Here is a 5000-nt window from a genome sequence, read left to right on the forward strand (position 1 = left end):
ATAGCATAATTGTTCTGCACAGGTTTTCAAAATTCTTCCTTTTATACCGTCCGGTCCAGCCGCCTTCCTTTCATTCAGTATAGAAAACATATATTTTGTCTCACACTCACTAAATTCATCCTCGTCTTTTGTTTTTGTTTGTTTTTAAGGGTTTTATGGCGCTTGCAACACATTTAGGTTATATCAGCGCCAGTAAAAAGGAAGAAAATGAGATATTAAAAAGTTCTAGAAATACAATTAAAGCACCCAAGAAAAAGTAAGACATAGGGGAACTGGGAACAAATACGGATCGGATGTAGATTCCAAGAGCTTACCAGCAATGTACTTAGTTTGAGATCACCTATAAGTCTCATCCGGACACAAGCACAAAATCCAATAAAGAGGAATACACTCAAATGCTTACATCATAGATTCAAAATAACAAATATAGTAATACATAACAGAGAGATGATTTACAAGGAAAAAATATCATCTCCCAAAACAATAACTATGCATTTGACTGTTTACCTCCCAGCTAGGACTCCGGCCAGGGCCAGGACAAAACCAAGTAATCTCAGTCCAAGACAAAGACAGAAAGAATGTTGGAAAACAGATATAGGGGGATAGGAGACACAGTATGTACCTCCCTGCCCACTATGGGAGAATTTTTTAGTCTGTTCAATTTCGTATTCATTATTGGTACAATCAAAACGGGCGTAAAATTTGTGCAGATCATTTGAATCGATATTGTCGGGTACTTTAGATTTGCTTTCATTTTAATTGATAATTGTTTTCATGCCTTTCCAAGTTGTTTTAATGTCGCCTCTACTTTTGTTTTGTAACGTTTCTTACATTTGATAATTTATTCTTTGATTTCTTTTTGTTTCGTCTTTAGTTCATCTTTGGTACCTTTTATAAATATATGCTTTTTCTCATTTAACCTGACTTTAAACGTTCATGGTTAAACACAACTTTGTGTGTTGGTCCGTTATGCTTCCGGATGGCAATGTTATCAACTTCTTAGCAATGCACATACTATCTATAGTGCATTATCCACTAAACGTGATCAAAGTGCTGTACAAGGGGTGTCCCTGGCCAACAGCAACATTTAACATGTAGGACGTGACATGACGCCTGTTAGGCGATATTGACAAATCTTTTCGGACAGATACAACGCTGTTAACGGCCAGGTTCTAATTTTACACCCGAGTACGGTGAGAGAATGTGAGTAAAGAGTCTTCTCCAAGGACTCAACTATGCGCCGAGCGAGGCTCGAGCCCAGGACCTTCCGATCCGAAAGCAAGTGTCATACCACTAGACCGCATAATCGCACAACAACAGTGTAATCATGTCTGGGGATGGGTGCATATTATGTCCACTTATGTCATCACCCCCCCCCCACTCCCACATGCAATTTACCCTGTATACATTATCTCTATGTCCCGGCCCTTTCAACCATTAACTGCCATTCACCCGCAAAGACATTTATTTTAAATTTGGCCAGAAAACTCGTCCTTCCAATATCGATCAAGTTGAATGACCCTCCCCTTAGCAAAAACTCTCAGACCTGGGACTTTATGGAAGACTTCGGGAAGTCCCAGGTTTGAGAAATGTTTACCAAGATGAGGGTCATTTAAATTGGTCAATATTTGAAGGACGAGTTTTCTGGAAAATTTTTAAATACGAGTCTTTCAAGAGTACGGAAGTTTACTGGTTGATAAAGAGCAGCTCATAATATCGATAAATGGGCGTCTTCTTTATTACACGATCGATGTTGGGTAAGTGTTATCACAAAGGAATTGGACCATAGATTATGTAATATACAAGATATACACTTAGAATTATCTTATCGACTGAACGCTGCCTCCCAGCCAAGGACTCCGGCCAGTGTCAGGACAAAACTTAGTAATTAAATCTCATTCCAAGACAAAAGACAGAAAGCAATTGGAAAACAGAGGATGAGGAGGGTGAGGAAGAAGAAGAAGAAGAAGAAGAAGAAGAAGAAGAAGAAGAAGAAGAAGAAGAAGAAGAAGAAGAAGAAGAAGAAGAAGAAGAGGAAGAAGAAGAAGAGGTAAAAGAAGGAAATTAGATACACAAATTGTTGTGATACTTGGTACTGAATGTATCTATTTGGTTAAGGCAATCTTTCTGTAACTAGGCCTTTATAGTTTTTTTAATATCCGTGTACCAAACATGCAACGGTTGTGTAACTCACGTTATAAAAGACCAAATTTTTTTATTATTCATTGTCAATCACATAGTTTCAGTTTCCGAACAAAATCCCAATCACGAATTCATTAAAGCAAACAACACCGTTTCTCTCTCTTCTTGCCCTGGTGTGCCTCTGTAGCAGCTTGCTCCAAAAGGTCTTGCACGCCATGCCCCGTCTTGGCTGAACATTCCATGTACGCCGAAGCCTTGATCCGACGTGCCATGTTCAACCCATCCTCAATGCGAACCGGTTCTTCGTTCCTATTTGACAATGTTTTAATCGTATTCTCGTCTTCACGAAGATCGATCTTCGTCCCAACAAGAATTTTTGGGACTTTTGGGCAAAACTGACGCACTAACGGGTTCCATTTTTTGAAGACGTTGCGAAGACTGCCTGGGTTGTCGACGGAGAAACACAAGAAGACGATGTCCGCGTCTAGGTAGGACAATGGTTGATGTCTGTCGCATTCTTCTTCTCCGGTCGTATCCCAGAGGGCAAGGTCAATCAGTTGGTGCTTTATCCAGATCTGGGCGGAGTACTGATGAAACAATGTAGGCGGCCCCCAATTATAAAATAGTGTAGGCACGTGATAGTCTATAAACTCACCTCGACTGAAAAAGTATAGAAGACAAGTTTTACCGCATGCAACGTCTCCAACGATACAAAGTTTCTTGTCAACAACGATATTCATCTTTTTAGTTGTAGATTTTACTAGCACTTCCAGATAATTAACCAGTAGATTTTTGACCAATCAAAACATGGATTTTGTGACACACCTTCACACATGGTCGGACAAACATATTTGGTTGTTTATAAACAATAATGTGAATGATATCGACCTCTCTCTGATCATTGTTATTGTTTTTATACAGCCAAAAGGGTGACTAGTTATCACACGATTTTCTCAATCATATTATAAATGTATCAGTTTACACATAGTTTTCTGCGTTGGTTTTATTGATCAAGCGGTAGAACAGTGGTTATTTTACTTAGACACAGACCTGTTTAGTTTGCTATGTTTACCAATCACTGCTCCTGTTTACATTATGACGACTGTCCGAAAGGCGTGGTTATCTAAGTGTCAATTATATTGATATGATATCCATCCAAATAGAAATACAACACTACAGTCTTTTTAAATGTTTAATATATGTTTTCAATGCACTCATTACATGCTGAATCGTATTACTATGGAACGATATTATAATAAAACTTTTGAGATTTCTTAAATCTCTATAGCACGTGAAGTGATTCTGCCCAGATCTAAGTTAACACGTGGATAAACCACAATGTTAAATGCTTGCAATGGTTTCTTGATATAAAATCACTGTAGTTCATATAACATTTATAAACCTGTCTATTATAAAAGTGTGGAATTTTCTATAATTTATTTCACAAGTAATGGAAGTTTCTTTTTTTATCACAAAGTTGAAGCACAGGCTTTATAAGTATAATTTTATATAGGCGACGACTTTTTACTTAGACATCAGTCGAATAATTCCCAATAATAAAATAGCGACACAGGTTTCCGTCTCGAACTCCGGCCAATCAGATTGTGTTTATTGTCGTCGGAGCGAGACATCTCCTATATAAAATCAACAGAGTGTGTCAGATGGTATACTATTCAACACACCAAACTTATCGTCGATACAGTAAAGCAATTATAATAATTATTATTATTATTAACATAACATAACATAACATAACATAACATAACATAACATAACATAACATAACATTACATATCATATCACTTTTGAATTTTTATGTACATATTGTTAATCGTGCAAACAGAATGATGGGTATAATATATAGAACCTTTATAAATCTTGATAAAACCATATTTTTATATTTGTATAAATCGCTTGTTCGACCAGCTCTAGAATACGGAAATTGCATCTGGAGCCCATTATATAAAAGACAATCTATTAGTATTGAAAGTGTACGGAGGAGAGCTACTAAAAAGATTTATGCAATACAGTATTTATCTTATAAGGAAAGGTTAGAATTATTGACTTACCAAGTTTGAAATATAGAAGAATTCGTGGGGATTTAATTCAGGTTTATAGACTGGTACATGGTCTGGATAGGACAGACTTTTCTGATTTTTTTTCATATTCTAATATTACTTTTACTAGAGGGGACAAGTTTAAGATTTTTGTCTCTAGATGCAAAACAAACATAAGACAAAACTGGTTCGGTATTCGTATTGTCCAGAAATGGAATAATTTGAAATTTGAAACAAAGAATGCAAAATCTATGGATTATTTCAAGGTGTTAGTAGACAGGGAATTATATGATGGGAGATTTATGACAAATGGTACTTGTTTGCACTGCCGTTGACATGGCTTTCAATCCTGTATGTTTATATTATGCATTGTTACATTATTATGGTTATCTTCTATATGCGTGCACGCGCGCGCGCGCGTTTGTGTGTGTGTATGTGTGTGTGTGTGTGTGTTCTTTGGATGTCACGGTTAAAGAGATATGTTTGTACACCACATATACATGAGTAAATTCAAGTTGAAATACTATCTTTACCTTGTGTATCATTATTGCAATCTTTCATCAATAGATTTATGGCATTACTATTGATATCAAGGGCATTCAAGGGCATTTTATCCTATTTTGCCCTACACCATATGTGACCTCCGCCTCGAAACGGTATTAAGTCGGAGTTTTCAATTTCGGGTTTTTGGTACCCAATCATAGCTTATATTATGATAAAAATTTTGATACCAAATCTATGAAATTCTGATTTTTCATTGCCCAACTATGACCGTTTGAAGTAAGGAGAGTGTAAAAATCA

The 5000-nt window shown here is 36.6% G+C and overlaps 1 protein-coding gene and 2 pseudogenes across 4 annotated transcripts in view; all 3 read right to left on the reverse strand.

Moving 5' to 3' along the window:
• The window catches only part of LOC144972339 (ras-like GTP-binding protein Rho1 pseudogene), a 4411-nt pseudogene extending 1223 nt beyond the window's left edge, over positions 1 to 3188 (reverse strand).
• Positions 1 to 5000, reverse strand: part of LOC144972337 (uncharacterized) — a 229826-nt gene that overhangs the window by 122925 nt on the left and 101901 nt on the right. The window lies entirely within an intron of this gene.
• The window catches only part of LOC144972340 (ras-like GTP-binding protein RHO pseudogene), a 3910-nt pseudogene continuing 2230 nt past the window's right edge, over positions 3321 to 5000 (reverse strand). Inside the window, exon 1 of the transcript XR_013645342.1 lies at positions 3321 to 5000. This exon is cut by the window's right edge and continues 2230 nt beyond it. The product of XR_013645342.1 is annotated as a ras-like GTP-binding protein RHO pseudogene (transcript).

The sequence above is a fragment of the Berghia stephanieae genome, chromosome 5 (genome assembly GCF_034508935.2).
Source record: "Berghia stephanieae isolate SIO BIC M18660-M18661 chromosome 5, UCSD_Bste_1.3, whole genome shotgun sequence".
NCBI classification, from domain to species: Eukaryota; Metazoa; Mollusca; class Gastropoda; order Nudibranchia; family Aeolidiidae; genus Berghia; species Berghia stephanieae.